At 37.9% G+C, this 25,107-nt stretch overlaps 1 protein-coding gene across 2 annotated transcripts in view; it reads right to left on the reverse strand.

The window, feature by feature from the left end:
* DOK6 (docking protein 6) overlaps nt 1-25,107 on the reverse strand; it is a 407,036-nt gene that overhangs the window by 194,923 nt on the left and 187,006 nt on the right. The gene's annotated exons all lie outside the window — the stretch shown is intronic.

Below are 25,107 nucleotides of genomic sequence, written 5' to 3' on the forward strand. Positions count from 1 at the left end.
TCATGCAAATTTTGGTTTGATTAAAGTGGATCAATGTGAAACTGTTCAAATATTTTCTGTTATCTTACAACAAAGACAGTAAGATAAAAGACTCAAATAAACAAGAGAGAAAGAGCCTAGAATTTGGAGAATATAGTTAGGGTAGGAGAAAAACACTTTCAAGGAAAGATTCCTCATTACGAGAAATGAGGTAAAGAAAGCAGTAATTTACATCAGGAGGAAGCATTCTAAAGGTATCTAAGATAAATGAGCATCCTGATTAAAATGTGAGAGTCCCAAGACAGAATTTTGGGAGAAACAAGAGAGGAGAGATAGAAGAAAATGAAGATTAGCTCCTGGAGTCTGGAATCAAAATACTGTTGGGGAGATTAAATTCTGGAATTATTTAGAAGAACTAATGTGAAAAAAGGTTAGCTGCCCCTCTTTGATCACTACTTGTTTCTGCGCTAAGTCCAGAAGTACAGTTTTTCGGGGTAGGTATAAGAGGGGCATAATTTATACTTCTGATTTGGGCAAACAAGTTAGAACACGTTTATAATGTGTTCTTACAGCTGGGGTGGCTGGTGACTGTCCACGTCACATATTTTATGTAAGCATTTTATTCTCCCTTTACATTGTATCTGTGCTGGTATTTACTTAAAAAAATTATTTCAGTGAATTAAAATTATAATTTAATAAACAATTATTTTAGGTAGGAAAAACAAAATTAACTAAATGATCATTAATCATGTTACATTTTGATATTCTCTAATAAAAATGGGCTAAATTTTAGAATCATTATCCCAACAACTGCACACAGGAAGCTTGAGTTGTCCCGCAGATGGTCGGGAGGGGGCGCCACTATTTTACACAGGTGGTCCTGAGCAAGTTGCTTACGATTTCTGAACTTCAATTTCTTATTTCAGAGATGCGAACAGTTTCTTTCTTTTGCTCTTTAATTAAGTGCTTATGCATATGATTGGATAAATTTTGAAGTGCCATTCCTTCCTCTTAAAACTTCTGCATCTGCTTTCTCCTCAGTTGAATTTGCAACTCAAGCATGAGAAATATCAAGTACAGATTAATAAGATGCCTCCAGAATAAAGAGGAGAAAGAACATACTGCTCTTCAGGATCAGTGTGACAACTCCAAAATTTTCTCAATTTAGGTAACAGAGGGATCTTTCACAAAATTTTAGTCCTGATGAGTGTTATCATTTTAGAGAGACACATGAAATTATTTTAGTGATTGTGTTAAGATCAATCTGAAAAAAAATGTCAATATCCTACATCAGCACACACCATCGTATCACAAACAATGAGAGAAAGTGGTCAGCTTCTTTGAGATTTGTATATTAGAGTCAAAAGTTACAAGTTAGTGTAAATTTTACATTTATTAATTTGTATTTGAATAAATCTCCAAGGAGACACTTGCTTTCTACTCCTCTTCATATAAAACATAACACATTTAGCAAATGATGAAAGTCTGTGTCCCCAAATATGAACAGTTTATGCACACCGCAGGCCTCCAGGCCACCACACACAGCATTTGCTTCAGAAGCACAGAAACGACGTGGAAAAGAGTGAACAGTGGCCCTCAGAGAGGAAGCTGGGGCCCTGTCAGCCAGCCCTGTGTTTGTTTGTTTCTGACATGCATCTGTCTTCCAAACAGACCCGATGGATGATGCACTTAAAGGGAAACAGATGGCACAGCAGAGGTGCCTCCTCTCCTTGCAAAGCGATGACACACCCAAATCATTTGCATCAGTAAATTTAGCAATTCCATGGTTCACTGCTTATAATGAAACACCAGGATTTCTGATTCTTCATCTAACAATATTTGAAATCTCACATTTATTCAGTGTTCAGAGAGATAATGTCCTAGCAAATAATTACAGGTCCATTCAGGTCAAGGTCTTTTATAGCCATTTTCGGAGACACTCCAAAACGCATTATGGCTGTAAAACACTAGTCACTGCGAGTTATCGCTGTCCTTATCCTCGCATCCCAGTCATCACACTTAATGATCTGCTTGCTCATATCCCTGGTGCCCTTGACTTTCTCTCAGGCTGCTTAATTGACAAAATTCCGTTGGTAAATGTGAGCAATGTGCAATTTCTCAGAGAATTACTTCCTAAATAAAAACACAAAGAAACACATCATGCAAAGCACATAATATATTATTATGTGGTTATCTTCTTTTGTAAAATGACAGCTGGTAGCCTTCTTTTCAATGCTTTTGTGGTCACTTTCTTTCTTTCTTACGGACACTATTTTTTTTTTAAGGTTTTGACTGTGCCTCCTTTCAAAGATCACATGTGCATGTGGATATGGATAGTGTTCACTCTTAAAAAATCACCTTATGTAACAGGAAAGACTGGGATGCTGTTATTTCTTCTGAAGGAGCAGAGGGCAGCGACAGCGCCCGTGGACCAAGGAGGTTAGAAGCTGGTGCAGCAGGAGCTCAGGCTGACTGACGCCCCTTCCACCCCAGGATTCAGTGGCAGCAGAATCAGATCCAGTGATTAAATGTTTACGTGTTCTCCCATTCGACTGCAGACTGTGGAGAAAGTTTTCAAACTTTGTGTATTTAGCTTTAATATGTTTTCAAATGTTCAGAGCAGAAAAAATAATCCCCTTAAGGGAACTAGACAAAACTCTGTTGTAACTCTTAAGGGCCAGTCTTCACCATCTACAGTCTGCTAAAGGAGAGTGTTTAAATATTATATGCAGGCTTGTTTTTATAGCTGCTCTAGGTGTCAACCAGGAATATTGAGAAGTGAATTACTGGAAACCAAGTTGCCAATTAATATTTTCCTTTATTGCAAAAAAAAAGTTATATATGTGAAATTAAGAATTTTAAATTTATATATTAGCTTGTGGTGTATTTTGGAATATTGAAAAAAAGACACCAGAAAAAGATTTGTTTCCATTTGTGAAAGAAATGGAGGAATACAGAGCGCTGCCACTGGGAGATCTGAATAGTGGAGCCCAGGAAGCACAGGGGGTCCTTCGCTTCTGATCAGGAAAATTAGCAAAGAAAAGGCAACTCTTGACTCCATTGTTTTTTCCACGTTGTTCTGGAATGAAATGAGCTTGTCCTGTAATAATAATAGCAATAGAAACAGTAGTAATTGCTATGATTTTAAACATTAAAATAGCTGTTATTTGTAAAATATTAACTGTGTGCCCGATCTTGTCCTAGGAAGTATGTGTCAACTCATGTGAGCAGCCCACCAGCGCTTTGAGCGGGTCACTATTAGTTTCCCAATTGTACAGATGACGTAACTGAGACCCAAGAGTTTAAAGAAACACCCGGCTCACACATCTAGCCTGGGAAGCCCAGGAGTCCAACCACAGTCCATGCTCTTGTCCACAATAAGAGAGTCTGGTTAACTTTTATCTGAGGGATTTTATCTGATAGGATTCCAGACCTATTTCCAGAATTCTAAGAGATGAGGCAAAAATCTCCCACCATGTTGGTGGGTTTATTATTTCTCTAATATATTGGGTCAATTTCTCTCTTGTAATATTATCCACATATGGCTTCTGTTTTGAGAGTATTTTGTTAGGTGTGTAAAGGCTGAGAGCTATTAAACTCTATTTCTAATAAATATTTTAACTTCAAAAATGTCGTTACAGTACACCAGCTTTCTTTGGTTTGCATTCTTCTGTTTTATTTTCCTGTATTAACCAACTTTTGCTTAGATTATGCTGTGGTAAGAAATAGTCCCACAACGGCAGGGGATTTCTGTAACAGAAATGCCGTTTTCTTGCTCCTGACCTTGGTGGATGCGGGTCAGCTTCAGCTCTGCTCTGGATTTTCTCCTTCTGGGACCAGGCTGAAGGGGCAGCCTGTATCCCAGTCTCAAGGTAAAGGGGATAAAAGTGAACACAGAACCATGCAATGCTGTCAAAACTCAGAGGTGGCACGTGTCACTGCTCCCGTGTTCCGTTGACAAAAGCAAGTCAATGGAGAAGAGGTTTAATATTCTAACAGAGAAAGGCAGGCAATAATTGGAAACTGTAACACGATCTACCACCTGTGATTCCTCTCTGCTCATCTCTTGACTTTCTATCACTCTGGGTCCTTACTTTTTTGTGCATTTATCTTGTAAGAAGACTATAACCAGATTTTTTAATCCGTTTTGAGATCTCCTAATAAAAACAGCTAGGTATGTATATTTATTTGTATTTTTATGGACGATTTCATGTTTTCCATTTGTCATAACTTTTTTCCCCACCTCCTTCTTTGTTATCTTCTCCACCAGAGGTTATCAGACTTCCTTGTGCCTTAGAATCACCTGGCGAGATTTCTAGAGTGGACTCCTGGACGCCATCCCCAGAGTTTCTGATCCAACAGGCCTGAGGTAGGGCCTGGGAATTTGCATTTCTGACAAGTTCCCAAATACGCTGATGCTGATGCCCCGGAGACCACACTGTTCTATAGTATTAATTGCAATTCTTTATTTTCTCCCTTCTTTACATGCAAGAAAAAAATCCAGTGATCTTAAAATACTCCAATAATTTCCTCTCATTTTTGTACCATATTATTTTCCAATATTCTACTTGTAACTTAAGTCTATTATTTTTAAAGTCTTAAAATAGTTATTATTCTTAGCATTTTCACCAGTATTACTTCACATTTAGTGATTTATTTACTTATATTTTTAGTCACCATTTATTAAACTTATACTATGTGCCAGGGCTTTGCAAGTATTGACTTGTTGACCTCACATGACATACCTCTGCTGCAAGTACTATTATTATTTTTACTTTCATTTTACAGGTGGAAACTGAGGCACAGTGTGGTGAAGTAATTTACTCCTAGTTACACAGCGTAGCTGACTCCAGCACCCACATCCCTAACTGGTGTACTCAACTGCCTCATCATTTTGATTTCTATCCCCCTCCTTTCTGTTTTTAGTTTCCATCTTCCTAAAGAATATGTTTTTAGTACTTCTTTCTGTGAAAGTTAACAAATTTCCTTAGTTTCTGTATTTCTGAAAACGTCTTTCTACCTTCACTCTTGAATGATAATTTATCTTGACAGTTATTTTTCTCTAGCATTTTGAAAATATTTTTCTCGTGCCTTCTGCCTATTGTTGCTAATATTGAGTCATCTATTCATCTGTCATTTCTTTCTAAAAGTAGTCTGATTTTCTTTGGGGTTGCTATTAAGATTTTTTGCTTTATATTTAATTTTTCACATTCACCATAATGTGTCTACTTGTTGGCTTAATGTGACTCTTGAAGACGCAGGTCTTTCTTCATTTCTGGGATTTTGGTCAACTATTAGCATTTTTTTTTTGAGGAAGATTAGCCCTGAGCTAACATCTGCTGCCAATTCTCCTCTTTATTCTAAGGAAGACTGGCCCTGAGCTAACATCCGTGCCCATCTTCCTCTACTTTATATGTGGGATGCCTACCACAGCATGGTGTGCCATGCGGTGCCATGTCTGCACCTGGGATCCGAACCAGCGAACCCCAGGCCACCGAGAATCGGAATGTGTGCACTTAACCTCTGCACCACTGGGCCGGCCCCAACTATGAGCATTTTGAGTTTTGCCTCTCATCTATTCACTCTTGTTTCCTACCTTGGAAATTCTGTCAGGTATATGCTGGGCAACCGCTGGACATTCTCATTCTATCTTTCATATCTTAGTATCATATCTTAATATTTTTATCTCTTCATATTTCATGTTGTATTCTTTTTTTTAAATTTTTTCCAATTTTTTTTTGAGGAAGAAGATTAGTCCTGAGCTAACTTCTTCCACCAATCCTCTTCTTTTTGCTGAGGAAGACGGGCACTGAGCTAACATATGTGACTATCTTCCTCTACTTTATATGTGGGACGCCTGCCACAACTTGGCTTGATAAGTGGTGCATAAGTCCACACCCAGGATCTAAACCGGTGAATCCCAGGCCACCAAAGGGGAACGTGCAAACTTAACCACTGCACCGCGGGGCCGGCCCGTCATGTTGCTTTCTTGAGTTCTCCAGATTCATCTTCTAATTAGCTGGTAATCTCCTCAGATCATCTAATTTTATTCAATCCTTTCCATTCCAATGAGTTTCTAAAAAAAAATACCAAGAAGTTCTAGTGGTTTATTTTGCATATATTCTGGTTTTTATATTATTATGCCTTTCTAACATGAAGTCTATTTCTTTCTTATCATATTTATTTATTTTAAATACAATTATTTTAGATATTTTTAAAGCTTGTCCTATTATTGGCAGTTCTGCGGTTGCCCGTTTGCCTTTTTTTACCAGCTAACTTTGTCTCATTGTGATTTATTCACATGGTTTGCACTATTTTCTTCCAAGCTTATCTCCAGAAAGTTTTCCTCTCCTCTGGAAATCTCATAAGCCTGAGGTTCTTAAATCCTCCCTACAAAACTGTTTCAACTTTGCCTCCTTCAAAGCCCTACAGCAGTGAATGATTCTGGGTGAGCTTGAAGTTTAATCTCAGCTTAGGATTCTTTCCTTATGCAAGTAGTTTATACCAGTACATTATATTCATGAGCCTTCGTTCGGATGACTATTCTGCACTCTACTTCTGAGACAGATGTCAGCTCTCTCATTACTTCCTCAGGGCATCAAGTCAGGCTGTGCTATTCCTTTCTTCAAGGAGAGAGCACGTGAAGAGCCAGCTTCTGTGCAAGGAATTCAAGTCCACTGCCCCCACTTCATGTTGGTGCAACGTCAGTGTCCTATTTCCTGCCCTGGTGATGTTTATAGTTGTGTGTGTGTGTGTACCTGGTTCAGTACATAACAACTCTTGAATTTGTGCCTGGAAGTCTTTTGTCAGATTCGGAAAATTCTCAGTCATTTTCTCTTTGAATATCTTTTGCACATTTTTTTTTTTTCTCACTTCAATTTCTGGAATTCCAGTTGCATGCATGTTAAGTTTTTTCTCTATTTTATCCATATTTTACTCTTATTTCTATTTTTTTATTGTTTTCCTCTGTGTTTAGTCTGTAAATTGCCAGTGATCTACTTTTCATTTTACTAGTATACACTTTGGCTATTTTTAATAGATATTAAATCTATTTATTAAATCTTAATTTCATTTGTAATGTGTTCCAGAATTTCCATTTGATTACTGTTTTTAGGTTCCAGTTCTCTGCTGAAGTTCTCCACTGTGTCATTCATATTTTGAGCATATTAATCGCAGTTATTTTAACTCCCATGTTGGTATACTGGTTAACTCCAATATTGGATTAATTTACAGTCCTGCTTCTATTGACTATTTTTTCTCTTGGCTCCTTTTCTTAGTATGATTGGTGATACTTGATTCAATGTTGGAATGCATATATGAAATATTGTAGAGATAATCTGAGGATTTGAATGATGTTATCTTTGTCCAGAGAGGGTTTAGTTCAGCTTTTTGCAAGTGGTTAGAGATATCAACTTTATCCAGTGTGGAATTCAACTGATTCAGATCTGGGTTTCTGTCTTTGTCAAGACTGGTTTATATTCAGTTTGTCCTTATTCCTGGGGTATAGCACTTCAGGATCCCACCAGAATCTGGGATGTTTACAATGGTCCCTCTTCCTTGGTGGCCCTTGAAATCCAAATTTGACTCTCAGTGTCATGAGGCTACTGAAAGCTCCTCTAGGCACCATTTTCAGCTTGGCTTCGCAGCCCCGTAGTGGTTACTTACCCATCAGTAAACACCTTGTGAAGCAAAGCAGGGTCCAATGTCAGGCTCTCTTCTCTGTGCTTCCTTCTCTCCAGGATTGTATTCCTTGAAGTCCTGGTTGTCTTTGTAGCTATCTAAACTCTAATCTTCTCTCTTCCCAGTCCCACGAGACTGCCTTAAAGCTCTTCTCAGCTATCTGCTCATAGCCTCTCCTTTCTGCCTAGGTCTCAGCTTTTGAGACCTATGCTACTTATGAATTAGCAAAAGCCTCAAGAGTAAATGTAGTCTCAAAGGCTGGGTTCACCTAAATGCATTTGCTTTCTTGGATTTTGGCTTCTCCAAATCCAGTTGCCAGGATTATTTCTTAGATATCTTCCAACAGATAATTAAAAAAAATATATTATCCATTATTTATATGTATTATTAACAGGAGTGTGGATGTGATCCAAGATAGTCTCACATAGCCAGAAGTACAATTCTCTAGTAAATCTTTAAATATACAGACACCACTCCTTACGCAATACATGAGTCTGAAAATACCACGGATTGTCACATAGCTGCTATTCTTACTATTCAAAATAGATGTAAAAAAAACACTCTGGCAGCTAGAGTAATATCTCTGCTTCCTTCGAGCTTTACCACATAGTAAAGAATTTTGTTATACGTTATGCACTAACATGCACTTGTAAAGAGAAGGGGGCCTGGGTGAGTCAACATCTCCAATTTATATGGAATGTTCATTTTTCAAACCAAGAGTTAAGCATAAAAAAATTGATTCTAGATTTTATGATATTTGCTTTTTATATTATTTTTAGTGTTTGTGTAAAAAACAATTCCTTTAAAACTATTTAAGAATTCACGTGTCATCCTAATCCTCTCTGTTTTATGGATTGGACTGAAAGTAAAATTACTTATCCAGGTGTTCCTTGGTGGAGAAACACTTTCAGTTTTGCATGCCGTGTGTGTGAGCAGGCACACTGGCTCACTACCTGTGGATGCCAACACACGGCGGGGTTGGAGCAGAGAGAGCCCCACGGACACTGATGGTGATCAGAGGCCATTGCCCCCTTGCTCTTTTTGTTATTAAGTCAGTTGCTTTTTAAAGCTAACTTCAATTCATTCCTTTTTCTTACATCGTATCAAATGCATTCCGAATAATAAAATGATTGAAAAATACTAATTTTATTTAACAAATGCGGGTCAGAGAGATATTTTTAGTCTTTGAGAGGAAACAGGACAGAAACAAATTGGAGGGGACAGATGACTCAGTTTGGAGTGTGGGGGTGGGATTGGGTCCTCTAAGGGGGAACCAAGAAGTTTGGTTGTGAAGGTGGAAAGGAAGAGAAAGACTATTCAAAGGGGGAGTCTGGGGGGAAGTTCTGGGAAAAAGTGCACAAAATTTGACCATATCTAAAATTTTATGGGAAGGATCCAGTTTTGAGGGAGTAGTTGGGTTATACATGGGATAAAAGACATAAAAGGTAGAAAAGAATTCTTGGTGTTGCAAGGACATAGTATGAATAAAACCACAAGGAGAGGTGTTGACCTTATCTTGGCTCCTCTATTATAACAGGAAGCATGGTGGAGAGGATGCGTACAGATGTTTGTACACCGTGTATGGGGTCTATACTGTAACGATGACTTCTACTTTGTGAAGTAGGAGAGAGAATCTTTCTTTACCAACAATATGTTTTTACATCTTTCCACACAGACTCTAGAACTATCTTTGCTTTTCTGAATGTGTATGGCTAGAGAGTTCTCCATATTAGGAGTGTACCTGAATTTAACCACTCCTTTGTGCACGTCATTTAGATGCTGCAATGAATAAAATACGGACAGGATGTTAACCTAAATAAGAGAACCTGAAAAGTGAATCGTTGCTTCCTATTGTATTAAAAGTACAATAACAGCAGCGGTAGGAAAAACTAATGAAGGGGTTGGAAAGACAAAATTGAGAATATCAATATTTTATAGAAAGTAAAACAAATAAACCAAGAGGTAAAAAATAGAAGATGAAAACATAATTAGACTCTTTATCTTGGCAGTCCAATACACAATTAACAGAAGTTCCAAAATCAGTGAACTGAGAAAAATAACAGGAAATTATCAAATAAACAATATTAAAAACTTCCAATAATGAAGGGCAGAAATCAAGCGCCCTTTAAGAATACTGAAAATAAAGTGATGATTCTGAAATCTTTCAGTGAGAGAAAAATCTACGCCATATACAAGGATCACCTATCAAAAACAGCCTTATACACCTCAGCTGCAACATGAGAAGCAAGAATGCAACGGAGAAATGTCTGTAAAATGATAAGGTCAAAAAAGATTTTTGTAACAATATATGGTGACAAATAACTAGACTTATTGTGGTGATCATTTCACAATAGATACAAATACCGAGTCATTATGTTGTACTCCTGAAACTAATATAATGTTATATGTCAATTATACCTCAATTAAAAAAATAAAAGAAGAGAAAAAAAGAAATATCTTGTTATATATAGTTTCTCCTTTATATAGACACATGTATTTGCTGGATGTCTTTTAAAAAGATAACAAAACAGCCAAACTCTCATTTTACAAGTTAAAATATGTGCATATAATATATCTGTAAAATATATATATATATAGTAAATTATTGTCAATCTACAATTCTATGCCTAAATAAGTTATGGATTGATATTTAAGGGAGAATCCACAGATTTTCCTAATATACATCATCAACAAAGTTCCCAAATATTCATGAATCTTTTACGGACTTTTCATTCTCTGTCACTGGTCTATTTATTTACTCTGGTGTTCTCAGAGCATAGTTTTAATAATCATGGTTTTATAGTATGTTTTGATATCTAATGGGGCAAGTCTCCCCTTCTCTCTCATTCTTTTTCAAACTTTTCTTGTTTACTCTTGTATCTCTCTCTCTTTTCCACTTTCCCTCCCTCTGTCTCTCTCTCCCTCTCTAAATGTGGTATCTCTTAACATGAGATCTACTGTCTTAATTTTTTAAGTGCACAACACAGTATCGTTAACTATAGGTACAATGTTGTACAGAAGATCTCTAGAACTTATTCATCTTATATAACTGAAACTTTATACTCACAGAACAGCAAGGGACACTTCTCTTCATTGGATGTGATCATTTTTGATCCATTTTTACCAAAATGTCACTGAAAATTTGAGAAGCCAGGAGACTTAAATTTGTGAACAGCTTTTCAGTTTTCTCTTATTCCTCATTAAAAGCATATCAAGCAGTAGCCAGGCATTTCCTGCGTTATTCCTTCCTCTTTAGGACCCCAGGTCTGACATGGCTCACCCTGTGATGGGGGAGATGACTTGGGTGTCGCCCACTCTGTGTGGCAGATCCTGTATAAACAGAACCTGATGCCCATGCTCAGGGCAGGAGCCATCCTGATGCTTTTTATCACTTCTCCTAACTCATAGATTGAAACTCTCATATATAAGTATATTAAGGTCTTCGGCCCACCCAGAAGTAGTATTCCCTGTATCTTCTTTACAGATACATAAAACCAACCAACTGTGGGGATATTTTTGGTGAGGAAGATTGGCTCTGAGCTAACACCTGTTGCCAATCTTCCTCTTTTTGCTTGAAGAAGATTGTCCCTGAGCTAACATATGTGCCAATCTTCCTCTATTTTGTACATGGGAGGCTGCCACAGCATGGCTTGATGAGCAGTGCTAGGTTCACACCCAGGATCTGAACCAGCGGACCCCAGGCCACTGAAGCGGAGCTCGTGAACTTCACCACTACACCACCAGGCTGGCACCCCAACTGTGTTTTTTTAATAAGAAGAGAATTTTCAGAAATTGTTGTCTGACACGCTGCCTGTCACATTGACCTACTTTAGAACAATAGTTAATAGGCACAGAGTGTTAATCCTGGGTACCTTTTCTAGGAAAGGAACTTCATTACATAGTGCTTTCTGGGCATCTAAGCTTCATGTAGGGGACTCTCTAAAGGGGTGTCCCATGATAGATCTATTTTAGGGGTAGTGATCAAGTTTAATTTTTAAAAAATTCCAATTTGGGGGATTACATTGCACAAATAGACAAATATAGGAAGATTTGACATCTTTTCTAGTCTCTAAGGATTTATATATCTTTTATTTAGGTCTTTGACATTTCTCAGATTGTCTACTCTTAGGAATTTTACAGGAACTTTTCTCACTGGAAATAGAGTAATGTGTTTCCATTACCTTTTTTAGATATGTATTGCTTCTTTGTATGTCCTTAATTTCTGTATATTGATCTTTTATCAAGCTGCTTTGCTACACATTAATTCAAATCCATTTTCAATTGATTTTTTTGCATTTTCTAATTATACAATCATAGAGTTTGCTGTGACTCAACTGTTTTTTAAAAAAAAAAAACAATTAGGAAGAAAAATTTCCTCACAGCAATATAAATTAATTGCCAAGCTCTGATAACATCTATTGAGGCTGATAACTTAAGTCTCTTGATCCTAAAAGAAGTGGGCAAATGTATGGCAGTGAAAGGAATGCATCTGCAAGACACATCCCAAACTAACAGACTCCTTTTCTCATTTGCACCATGGATTCCTGGAAGTTCAGTTCATACAATGAAGAGCATCGTGTTTTAGACCTCCGACAAGGAGACTTGGTTTATATAGTCACGAATTATTTCTCTTAGTTAGGAATTTTCACTGTAGCAAACAATGGCTTTGAGAAAAGCCTTGTAATTATTTTTAAAACGAACATAGATTTATTATTTTTCTTTTCCACAATTAGACGAGCCTTTTAAATTGTATGAGTGATAGGTGTTGGAAAAAACACTAGTGTCCCTCTCATGCCTGGGGTTTGCATGTGTTCTTAGAGAGGCACATAGTCAGACTCTTCAAATGGGACGTTGTGTGGATGGTAAGAGAAGGCAGAGAAACTTCCTTGCCAGGAAATGGTTAGGACTCAAGAACATGCCGTCTGGATGCCATGCTCTAATAATATCACATCCACTGGGATTATGTGCTTAATAGTACAAACCATGTCTCTCTCTTTTTTTTGGTAAGATTCAGCTCATGTTCTCTCCCTTAATTTATAGATTTTCTTTTTCAATGTACATCTGAAATTGGCCAGGGATTTGACCTTCTGCATAGGAACCAAGAAATAAAAAAGCATTTACTACTGTTCCCAGTGGCATCAACAGCCCTTTTACTGCAGATGGGAACAGGGGCTATTCTCGCGGTTTTCTACAAACCCCACCTGGGCACAAGCAGAACCTGTACTGGCACCTAGCCCAAGACCACCTGCGTTCTCAGGACCGCTCAGTCCCCGCCATTGACGTTCTAGCCAATGGCTAATAGGGGAGATTCAGTGCACACATCTTCATCCCCTTACATTTTCTAATTCTAGTCTTCATTCTACAAAGATTAATAAGCCATTTCTTGCAATTTTTAATTTCTTGCTGAAGGATCATTTACATAAACTTTCAATAGTGGATGGTAAATACATCCTTTCAATTCTTCAATGGAAAAGAGAAAGGAAATGTACCTTGTTCGTTTTGTTTTGTCAGGAGCAAATACTTTGTACCCTTGGTTTGCACCTAACTTACAGATATTCTGAAATTCAGCACTGTAATATTTTGAATTTATTTCTTTTTTAATAGTCATCTCAACTGTTACAGTAAATAACTAGGGAACTAAAATGTTTACAAAGACGTGAATGGGACAAGTTTCCCTTTCTAGGTGTGTGGAGTAAAAGGTAAAAGGTAAATTTTGAAAGTGCTTTTCAACAAGAAAAAGAGAAAAAAAGGAGACGCTGAGCTTCATGAAGATTCTAAACCTAAGCAAGTATTTGATAGCCTCTAGTCACTGTAAACAGGTCCTAAAATAAAGCTGTAGATAAACAAATGAATAAAGATGAATTCATTCTGATTCCCCCTGGGAGGTTCAAAGTGCAGCCTTCACTGGCAGGGTCCTACTTGCCACGCCGCTGCCTGCAGTCAGAGAGGGACTTTCTCTGGCGCTCTCACCCACTTTGCTACCTCAGCATTTCTACTGTTGTCTGTTCTCACCCTAACGGCATGGAGTTGATATATGGGGACTCCAATGGTCAGAAGAGTCTTTAAACAAGTAGGAGACATAAGTTTTCATATCACTGAGGATTCGCTAATGCTTTTCCCTCCTCCTTTCCATATACACTGCCCTAGGGTCTACAGGAGCACAGTGAGAGGGAAGTACTGGACAGAGTGGGGAGAAGAGTGCTGAAGAACCACGGGCATAGCATGTCACACACGCAGTCCCCCCTTTAAAGTCTGAGGTGACTTATTCAGCCTGGTGGCATTCATCTACTTTCAAATCTCATGGCTCTGACTGCTTGCATTTTCATATAATTATGTAGTCACCTCCTAGAAGTGATGTCCTTGGAACTAGCAGCTTCGGGACAGGTGAATCTGGCAGCTTTGGGACTTCCAGTTTCCTATAGGGTAATGATGGCTGCCTTATTTCTCCACATATCCTGCAATGTCATACCTCTCAACCAAGACAGCAATAAAACCACATGCCTACAACATTATCAGGAAACAACAGATTCCATAAACTTCACTTTACAAGTACATAAGAAAACACGGAAAAACATCTGTAAGTAGAAGAGCAGTTGTGCAGTCCACAAATAGAGAGAGGAGCAGATAGAGACTGTGCAGAAAAGGGAGAGAGTGGAGCATGCTTAGAAATGTGAAGCATGGGTTAATTCACTCCCGGAAAGAGAGGAACCCCACACTGAGAGAAAGACAGATAGCTGTGTTAGCCACTTACTAGACAGAGCCCTGGTTACAGGGGAATCACAAGGAAAGGGCTTGAGAGAGTGCAGACTGGAGCGGCCAGTCCCCTGAAAACCCTGCCCCTGGGGAGAGGGGAGCATCCCTCAGAGGTTTGGTAATAAAGAGAAAATAGTAAGCTGTGGTGGAAAGTACTGTTCCTGAAGAAGCAGAGAGAGTTAAAATCAGCGGACATCCAGCCACCAGCCCTCCCTCACTGAACGGCCTCTCACAGAAGGATGAAGGCAAGCCAGGCAATCCCCTTAGCCCTGATTTCACTTGTGAGTTTCTGGAAAATCCGGTATTAAAAAGAACAAAAAGCAAGGCGACATCCATACAGAGCTACTAAAGGAAGAAATCAGAAAAAGAGACAAAACCTATTAGCTGGTGACCATTATTTTCTTAAAAAATAACCAGAAAGCAGAGGAAAATGGTGACACAATATCCATTTCTGAGGGACATACCCTCAAACAGGTGATTGCAAACATGAGAAAAACAACTAATGTCAGAATGTCAAATCTTGGAACAAAGACAGAAAAAATACACATATATAGGTACAAACAGGGCAAATAATTAAAATATGCACAATTGGTATTCCTGAAGAAGCAAAACAGAACAATGGGATAGGACGAATATTTAAGAAAACTTGCTCAAAATTAAGGAAACCAGAATCTACTTTGAAAGGGTCCATTGTGTACTGGGGGAATTTGAAAAAATGATCAATTCCTAGATATACTTTATTAAAACTATGGACTTTAAGAATAAACAGAAATTTCTTTCAGCTGTCAGGTAGTAAGACTAGGTCACTTATTAAAAAAAAGTTGGCTTGGAATCAGATTTCTTCACTACAAAATAGAAAAAAGACAATGAAGGACATTCCGAGAAGAACCAAGGAAAAAAGTGTTAAGGGGTCTTTAATCTCTAAAGGCCATAGAAATACATTTTAAACATGAAATTTAAAAAAATTTTTAAAAAACCCTCAGGAAATACTGTCCTTAGGAATCTCCTAGAGGAGAAGCTTTATCCAATAAAGATAAATATTAACAAAGGAATGATTTTGAGTATTGAGTATATTTAAATGTATATTACAACTATAACACAAATTCAAATTTTTCTAATTAGTCCCAAAAAAACACTCCCTCCGTCCAAAAAAAGAAACAAAAAGAAGAGAAAAGGAATGATACAGAGAAAAAAACATGGTCAATATAATGCACACAGTGAACAAAATGTAAAAAATATGACAAAGTAGAGACCAATTGTAGCAGACATAGCAATGATTTTAAAGGATTTATTTCTTACATTAAAAGAAAAAATTTCAGATTGGTTTACAAAGCACAATACATGCTGGTGGGAATGTAAAATTATATAGATACTCTGGAAAACAGTCTGACAGTTTCTTAGTTTTAAAAAACCAAACCCACGCTTATCATGTGACCCAGAAATGGTACTCCTGAGCCTTAATCCCAGAAAAATGAAAATCTAAGTCCACAGAAAACCTGTACGTAATTGCTCTCAGCAGCTTTAACTGTAACAGCCCGGAATTAGAAGCAACTAAATCGTCCCTCCATGGGTGAATGGTTACACAAACTCAGGTACATCCACGCCATAGAATCCTCCTCAGCAATAAAAAGGAACGAACTAGTGATACACACAACTTGAAGGAATATCCAGAGAGCTAACTTTTGATACACGTGACAGTTTGGATGTGAAAACATAGAGAATTGTGCTGAATGAAAAAGCTACTTTCGAAAGGTCACATGACTCCATTTACATAACATTCTTGAAATGACACAATTGTAGAGCTAGAAAACAGATCACTGGCTGCCAGCGGTTGGAGATGGTCAGGGGTGGGTGCTGAGTGTGACTATCAAGGAGTAGCATAGGGAGGGCTTGTCGTGACGTGCAGTTCTGTATCTAGATTGCGGGCTGACTACACAAATCTACACGTGATAAAATGACACAGAATTACACACACACATGGTACTGACTGTTCCTATGCAAAATGTAACTAACCATTGGGGAAACCGGTTGAAGTGTACACAGGAGCTCTCTGTACAATGTTTGCAACTTCCTTTAAACCTGTAATCACTTCTAAATAAAAAGTTTAAAACACTATTTTAACATTGGTCCTTTCAAAGCATTCATTTCATATTTTCTAAAAAAAGGAAATATGTGTCAAAAATCATGCAGGAGCCGAGATTTTGCTTTATTAGAAGCTAGCAATTCCACTTGTTATTCTTACATGGATCCTGGCAGATGACAAGAGACTCCTGGTTCAGAGAAAAAGGACTTTATTATTCAAGACACAGCAATAAGCATGAGTATCAGCAGGTTTTGAATGGCTGAAATAATCTTGACAAAGAATAATATAGTGGGAGGAACCACACTACACAATATTGAGGCTTATGATATAGCTTCAGTAATCAATGGTGGGCTTGGCAGGGGGTAGATACATAGATCAAGGCAACAGAAGACAGAATCCAGAAGTAGGTGCACACAAATCTGCTCAAATGATCTTTGAGAAACATGCCCAAGCAATTCAATAGAAGAAGGATAACCTTTTCATTAAACAGATGGCCAACAGGCATATGAAAAGCTGCTCAACATCATTAGCTATCAGGGAAATGCAAATCAAAACTACAACAAGGTATCACCTCACTCTGGTCAGAATGGCTATAATTAACAAGACAAGAAATAACAAATGTTGGAGAGGACGTGCAGAGAAGGGAACCCTTGTTCACTGCTGGTGGGAGTACAAAGTGGTGCAGCTACTATGGAAAGCAGTATGGAGTATCCTCAGAAAATTAAGGATAAATCTACCATATGATCCAGCCATCCCACTGCTGGGTATTTATCCAAAGAACTTGAAAACGCAAAGGCACAAAGATACATGCACCCCTATGTTCATTGCAGCATTATACACAATAGTTAAGACTTGGAAGCAAGCCAGGTGCCCAACAAGGGACTAATGGATAAAGAAAATGTGGTATTTATACACAATGGAATACTACTCAGCCATAAGAAGTGATGAAATCTGACCATTTGACACAACATGGATGGTCCTTGAGGGTATTATGCTGAGTGAAATTAGTCAGAGGGAGAAAGTCAAATACTGTATGATTTCACTCATAAGTAGAAGATATAAATGACAAACAAACACATAGCAATGGAGATTGGATTGGTGGTTACCATAGGGGAAGGGGGGAGGACAAAAGGGGTGATTAGGCTCACATGTGAGGGGATAGACTATAATTAGTTTTTGGGTGGTGAACATGATGCAATCTACACAGAATTTGAAATATATTACAATGTACATCCAAAGGCTATGTAATGTTATAATCCAATGTTACTGCAATTAAAAAAAATTTTTAAAAAAATGGTGCTGGAGCAACTGGACATCCATTGGCAAGAAAACTTCAACTTAAGCCTCATACTTCATAGAGAAGTTAGCTCAACATGGATCACGGACTTAAGTGTAAAAAGTGAAAGTATAAAACGTATTAAAAAGTAGGAGAAAAATCTTGAGGAATGAAGACTAGGCAAAGAATTCTTAGACTTGAAGCCAAAAGCATGACTCATAAAAGGAAAAATTGATAAATTGGACATCATCAAAATTAAAAACTTCTGCTGTGTAAAAGTCCATGTAAAGAGGATGAAAACACAAACTATTGGCTGGGAGAAAATATCTGCAAATCACATATCTGAGAAGGGAATAATATCTAGAATATATAAAGAACTCTCGTAACTCAATAGTAAAAAGATAAAGTTTTTAATTAGAAAATGAGCAAAAGACATGAACAGACATTTCAGATATTATAAACACATAAAAATATGTTCAACATCACTTGCCATTAAGGAAACATAAATTAAGACAACAATGAGATATCACTACACATTTATGAGAATGGCTAAAATAAAAATATAATGACAACAGTAAGTGACAGGATGTGACAAAACTTTACTTAACAAATTGCTGGTGGGAATATGAAATGGTACAGGCACTCTGGAAAATATTTTGGTAGTTTCTTATAAAACTAAATAAGTATCTACCATATGAATGAGCAATTGACCTCTTGAGCATTTATCCACGATAAGTGAAAATTTATGTCCACATAAAAACCCGTACATGAATATCTATAGCAGCTTTCTTTGGAAAGTCCTCAAACTGGAAACAAACCAAACAAACATCCTTCAATGAGTGGATGCCTAAACATCCTATGATAAAGCCACACCACAGAATACTCAGTAATAACAATAACAACAAAAAAAAAACTACTGATACACGCATGGATGTATCATTCTATCTGTTACATGAAGGTATCAAGAAACATTCAAGGGGCCACCCCAGTGTCCCAGCGGTTAAGTTCGCACGTTCTGCTTTGGCGGGCAGGGTTTCACTGGTTCAGATCCCAGGTGTGGACCTACGCACTGCTTGTGAAGCCATGCTGTGGTAGGCATTCCACATATAAAGTAGAGGAAAATGGGCATGAATGTTAGTTCAGGGCCAATCTTCCCCAGCAAAAAGAGGAGGATTGGCAGCAGATGTTAGCTTGGAACTAATCATCCAAAAAAAAAAAAGGAAACATTCAAGGGAATTATGTTGAGTGAAAAAAGACAATCGCAAAAGATTGCATACTGTATGATTCCATTTATGTGATACTTTGAAAAGGCAAAATTTTTGAAGTGGAGGACAGAGGCCAAGGGTTAGGGACAGGAGTGGGGCGGGGGGTGGAGTTGGGTGTGGTTATAAAAGTGCAACAGGAGAAAATCTTGTGGTGTTGGAGCTGTTCAGTGTCTTGACTGTGGTGGTGCACGCACATACACAACCCCACCAGGTAATAAAGTGTATAGAACTAAACACACATACACAAATGAGTGAAAGCAAGATTGGGAAAATCTGAAGATTGGTGAATTGTAACAATATCAATATCCTGGTGGCGATATTATAACATCTTTTTGCAAAATGTTACTACTGAGATGTTTCTGTTATTTCTTACAACTGCATGTGAATGTAAAATGACTTCAATAAAAACTTCAGTTACAAAAAAGCAAAAGAACAGCAATGGTTTATGAGACATTGAGTATAAAAAGAATCTATTAAATTGATACTAAAATCAGAAAACAATCCATCAAAGAAAAAACACCTACATAGTGAGCAACGCTCTACTTTACATACCAAAGCCAAAAAAAAATAGAAGTAATGATAGAATCTCTGTTTTGCAATTATCAATGTGATATTTGATTCAGGCAATGACTGTCAGTGGATCCTTATCCTATTGGGTTAATGTTTGTGAGAAGAATGTTAATTACAAACAGAAGCAGTTGCTTTTACAATAGGGAAATCTGGCAAAATCTAGCATATCCAAATGACTAAAATGATCAACACCCTTAAGGGTGACAAACTGATATTGTGCACCTTCTGATGTCAGGCTCTGAGAAATACACTTACGCAGTTATTCTGGGAAAAATGTTTAACTTGAGGAAAAAGTATGACAAATCCAGGTTGGAAGATATTGTAAAAGACAAGTTTCTGCACTTTTCCAAAATGTCAATATCTTGGAAGACAAAAAAAGGAAAAATGAAAAAAGGCAGGCAGATTAATCTAAACTAAAGGATGCTAAACAAGACAAAAAAAGCAATGAGTGATTCGTGAGTAAAATCCAGAGCAAAAGACAAAAACAGCTGGGGGAGAAGGAAATGTGGACTACGGACTGTATTATTTTATCAGGACTAAATGTCTTGGATGTGATGATGCATTGTATTTACGTAAAAGATGGCTCTTTAATTAGGAGACAAATACTGAAACATATAGGGTAGGTATCACGATGTCTGCAACTTACTTTCAAAAATTTAGTTAAAAAGTACAGAGAGGTAAATAGAGACAGGGAGAGGGAAAGAGAAATAAGGTAAATATTGCAAAATATTCATCTCCGAACTCAAGTGTAAACGGGTCTTCCTATTTCTGTTCCTTCAACTCCTCTGAAGTTTGTAATTCTTCAAAATAAAAAATTTTAGGGGTTATTAAATGCCCCTAAAGAAATTAAAAATACACTGGCATCTTTGCCCTCGACAGTTGACGTGTGGGTGGCTGGAGGGGGGAGAAAAGAACACGCGGTTTCACATCTCAGATGACTCTTCTGCAGGACGCCTCTCAGGTCCCCACGCTGTCACTTGCGCACAGCAAGATGGCTGTGGTGGCAGTTGGCTGTTGGGGATTTCGAATCCTGTCATCCAATGCTGTTATCTTTATGGAGCTAGTTGAAAATTCAAGTCGAGAAACCGCATTTTAAAATAACAGTCATTTTGGGGCTGTGATTTCACTGCAAAGATTCTCAAGCAATACAATTAGTACGGGAAGCCAAAATCTAGCTCACCAGTCAGATAATGATTATGTTAGGTGTGAAAAACACAATAATAAAAAGCTTGAATCATTGTCACGATTTAAGCATCCGCTCCTTTGAAAATGTAAAGTCCTAGGCCTTGCTCCAGACTTAATGAGTTAAAAACTGGAGGTGGCTCCAGACTCTAAATTTTTATCTAATTCTTCCAATAACATTAATCAGCTAGTTTGCGAACAACCGGCATAAGGTGTTATTGCTATTGTTCAATTTAAAAATAAATGCAATTAAATTTTCCCATTAAATATTTTCATAATCAGTTTAGTCAATGATTAAGTGGAAATTATTTGTGGAACAGCCTTCGTACTACTTCCTATTTATTTGGTCATTAAGGTTGAGTTCAGGTTTTTATGAAGATAAGCAGAAAAATTTAAAGATATTTTACAGTAAGTGGCTAGCACACACTTATCCTAATTTGTTACTGAGATGCTGGCATTGTCAAAATAAGGTGACGAGTACACTGTTAAGAAAGAAAGAATAATGAAAAGCATTCTGAAAGAGACGTCTGATTGCTAAATGGTTATATCTATACATTCTTGGGATAAGGAAATGTTTTAGTGTCTTGTTAGCCTTAACATCAAATAAAGATACTGTGCCATTTCCTTTAACAAAATTAAATGTTATGATTCTACAAAAGAAGAGGCCCATCTATGATTCAACTGCCCCTTCCCTCGCACTCCGGGGTCCCTGCCTCTCTCTGCCGCCACAGTTGGATGCTACATCTTCCATCACTCAGCAAACAGGTGGTCACGCTTCTGCTACAAGCAGGGCAGTTGTTCACTTGCTGCTGGCCACAAAAAAATGAACTAAGACATTGCTGTCAGAAATTACTTTGCAGATTTAGAAACAGACACTCCGAATGACGAGGGCACTTGTCCAATGGTGTTGAGCTGAAGGTGGCAGAGTCCACATCTTTCTGACTCCAAAGTGCTCTTCTTACACAATTGTGCCTCTCATGAGATAAGGAGGAGATAAAAATTGCTTAACAGGAAAACACAGACCGATAAGGAAGCTAAAGGACAGTAAGATTCTCTTTAAGATAGCACTTGAGAACCCATTTTGAAAAATAGACAACTGACAAGGAAAAGGCTGGGAATACCAGATTGAGGCAATATTTGGGGCAAGTTTGTGAACAGCAATTTCTCAGGCGTTTGGCAATAAGGGAATAGCACTGGGTAAGCCTAGAGAGCGTGTCTAGCTGAAGTATTCAGATTTTATTAGGCAATATGGAGACATAAAGGTTTCTGTTGATGTGTTTATTAAAACTAGATTACTCCAGCATTTGCCTATGCAACAAATTGAGCAGAGAGGCTGGAGTCAGGGGAAGCAGTTAAAATGGTGACTAAAAATGATCTTTTGCTCAAGGTGCTCATAGTTACCTGGGAAACAGGCAATTGACCTTCCTCATTAACTAACAGGGCCATGATTCAGCTGAGAACATCAGAAGAGGACAAGGGATTTTGGAGGAGACAATTTTACTTTCACTGAGTTTAGGGACAGGAAAGAAATAGAAATATAATGAGTACAGATACTCAATTAGATATTTCTTGGCCAATTAATAATACTGATATGTCTCTTATGCCCTGGTGACACTGACCTTTTTTCTCTCTCTTTCTCTCACTCCTTCTCCTCTCTCTCTCCCTCCTCTCTTTCTTCCTCCTTTCTTGCATTCATTCGTCACTACCACACATTAGATGCTACGCTTGGTTAGTCTCTAATTGGTAGGGAATAAAACAATAAATAAGACATCTCATTAGGATCCTGTAGCATGTTGTAAGAGGGCAATATAAGAAAGGTGTTATAGGACAAGTGAGCACAAGGACTGAAAGGAGAGTTGCTCAGGTTGTCAGAAAGCTGTGAAAAGGACAGCCGGGAAAGACTACAGGGGAGACGGGTGAGGAGCCAGGTCAGCTGAGTCCTCAGGGATCCCTTTCTTCCTAATTGGCCACTTCTCCTCTCTCTCAAACCCCTCCCACATCTCCATCAAGTGAGGGCTCTTGACCTTGGTTTCTCAAACTGCAGAAAGGGTCCTCCACTGCTGTAAGGAGTTTGCTCTAAGAAAATCATAGGATTGGAAGATATTTAGAGACATTTTTGCAAACTTGGTTTCTTGATTCCCAGGACAGTGGAGAAGCGGCTTTTAAGAGGCTCGGATTTCCTTCTACTCACACAGTGTTGGAGAAACAGACACTGTGATAAAATGTTTTTTCCTGGTTCATGGATTTTTCTAGTTTTTATTATCCTTCTTTTACTCCTACCTCTTCAATTGTAGGAAAAAGGGCACAGAATTAGACATTTAAAAAGTCTTGAATTTATCTCCCAAATCCACTTACCAGCTCAGTTTCTTCAGCTACAGAATGAGGACAAAAGACTAACTTCCTGGGATTATAAATATCAAATGAGAATAATGTACCTTGTCAATTGTGCAGTATCACATTAATGTTGATTATTTTTTATTGCTTTATAAAACCCCATTTCTAGATAGCCATCATCTTTCTTGTGATATCTATCTATCTATCAATCTATCTCACATATATATCAAATACACATATATTTTTTACATTTTCCTAAGCAGCTATCTGATCCTTTAGAGGATGATTCTGGATGCTTCTTTGAACTACTCTGATTGAAGAACCACAAAACAACCAGGAATAAATCATTTAAGAGTTCATATATGGGCCAGGAACATAAACTAAACCACAAATCAATGATCTGAGTCAAATTAATCTGCTAAACCAGACCAAAGCCAAATATTAAGGTTCTTTTGATTCAACCTTGACCTGATACAAGTTGGAAAAGTTATCATTAATCAGTTAAAACTGGAAATAAACATCTGTAGTTTTCTAATATTACAAAGCAAAGGATAACTGTACCTTAGATCAATGATTCCCAAACTTGTCCCTTGGAAAAAAGTCACCTGACACGTTTGGAAAGAATACAGTTTCCTGGGCCTCGTTCTAAATCAGAATTACAAGAGAGACACTGGAATTTGTATTTTACCCCAAAGGCCAGGTGACTCTTAGAACGAGGTGAGTGTTTGAGAGCGTGCACTAGAACAGGCGTCAGCAAACGACGGCTCTCGGACCAAATCCAGCCTGTCACCTGTGTTTGTAAATAAAGTTTATCGGAACGCAGTCATCGCCATTCGTTTAGGTATCGTCTGCTACTGCTTTCAAACAACCAACAGTTTAGCTGAGTAGTTTCAACAGAGACACCACGACCTGCAAAGCCTAAAATATTTACTATCTGGCTCTTTACAGAAAAAGTTTGCCAATCTCTGCTCTAGAGAAACATCAAAGGCAACAGAGAGATTACTGATCATGAAACTAGAAGCTCTGAGTGATAGCCCCTGTTCTACTAAACAGCAGTAGGCCTCGGGCAGGACATTCAGCCTTTCTGAAACCAAAGCACGTTATCAGGAAGTGACCGAGCACGGGCAAAACATAAATCCCTCATCCTCAGGAGATCAGGGAAATGAGAAGTCACTTTTTTTTTCTAAGAACTTAAAAGTTTGCCAACTAAAATATCAAGATCCTTTGATATTTTGCTGACAGTATTATTAACCCACCAAAACAAAGATGTAACAAGTTAATCAAAGGCTTTGAGGCAGCTAGATAACCCTTTGCTGAATAAAAAAGGAGAAATCATTATCATTGACTAAGTGATTGGTAGAACACTTCTGTCAAAACGTGAGTATCAGGGGAGAAGTTCAAGTCAAATGTTTTTCTTGTGATAAAATGTTTGTGCGGCACTAGATTATTCTCTAAGGTCTCCCTGAATTCTAAAATTCTGTGAACACAAACGTACCACACGGATACTTCAAAGTTATTACGATCACTGCTCTTTTCCTCCCTCCCTGAACGATGAGAGGCGGCGAAACATTTGTGGGGGGAGCGAGTGGTTAAAACAAAGATAAAATGGAGTTATGTAGGCCCATAAGTTTGGTAATTGCTGAATTAAATAAGGATAAAAGTGTCTTTTTATTGCTTTTTACTCTCTTTTTAAAGCCTTTAATATGTAAATGTGCCTGATGAATTTTCAAAAGAGGAGATATATTGTATTTCCCAAACTCATATGACCATGAAAATTCATTTTCCTGAACATCTCTTGTGACCTCTTTTCTACAGAAAACTCTGCTTTCAATAACGGTGATCAATGGGCTGTTAGGTAGATTGATGATGGAATAGAAGCGAACGGCCAGAGTCCTCTGACTGTAAGCCGGAGCAAGAGGGTCCGTGGAGGGGCATGTTTGCGCTGCTCGCCCTGCAGCCTGGAGGTTGTGGCTCTGGTGCCGGGC

This window comes from Equus asinus, chromosome 7 (assembly GCF_041296235.1).
Source record: "Equus asinus isolate D_3611 breed Donkey chromosome 7, EquAss-T2T_v2, whole genome shotgun sequence".
Lineage (NCBI taxonomy): Eukaryota > Metazoa > Chordata > Mammalia > Perissodactyla > Equidae > Equus > Equus asinus.